Source organism: Oncorhynchus clarkii, chromosome 22, assembly GCF_045791955.1.
Source record: "Oncorhynchus clarkii lewisi isolate Uvic-CL-2024 chromosome 22, UVic_Ocla_1.0, whole genome shotgun sequence".
Classification (NCBI taxonomy): domain Eukaryota; kingdom Metazoa; phylum Chordata; class Actinopteri; order Salmoniformes; family Salmonidae; genus Oncorhynchus; species Oncorhynchus clarkii.
The window spans coordinates 23,563,794-23,564,660 of record NC_092168.1 but is presented as its reverse complement, the minus strand read 5'-3'; positions in this window follow the sequence as shown (position 1 = coordinate 23,564,660).

The window sequence follows — 867 nt, the reverse complement described above, 5'->3', positions numbered from 1 at the left end:
TGTCATCTTAAATGATTCCTTTATATTTCACATGAATTCATATCAATATCTTGAAGATCATTTCTTAATAGATATTCAAGCACTGGTATAAATTATACAGTGCATTCAAAGTATTCAGATTCCTTGACTTTTTCCAAAATGTGTTATTTTTTACATTTGTGCAAAAACATGACATTTACATTCAGACCCTTTTCTACTTTGTTGAAGCACCTTTGGTAGCGATTACAACCTTGAGTTCTTGGGTGTGATTGTTGTCCTGGAAGGTTCTCTAATGTCTACAGAGGAACTCCAGCGTTGTCCGGATTTGGCTAGAGTAGGCCGTCATTGTAAGTAAGAATTTGTTCTTAACTGACTTGCCTAGTTAAATAAACTCTGGAGCTCTGTCAGAGTGATCATTGGGTTCTTGGTCACCTCCCTGACCAAGGCCCTTTTCTCCAGATTGCTCAGTTTGGCCGGGCGACCAGCTCTAGGAAGAGTCTTGGTGATTTAAAACTTCCTCCATTTAAGAATGACGGAGGCCACTGTGTTCTTGGGGATCTTCAATGCTGCAGAAATGTTTTGTTACCCTTTCCCAGATCTGTGCCTCGACACAATCCTGCCTCTGAGCTCTACGGACAATTTCTTCGACCTTGGCTTGGTTTTTACTCTGACCTGCATTGTTGACTGTGGGACCTTTAGAAAGACCGGTGTGTGCCTTTCCAAATCATGTCCAAACTATTGAATTTACCACAGGTGGACTCCAATCAAGCTGTAGAAACATCTCAGGATGATCAATGGAACAGGATGCACCTGAACTCAATTTTGAGTCTCATAGCAAAGGGTCATGTAAATAAGGTATGTTTTTTTTATTTGTAATACATTTCAAAA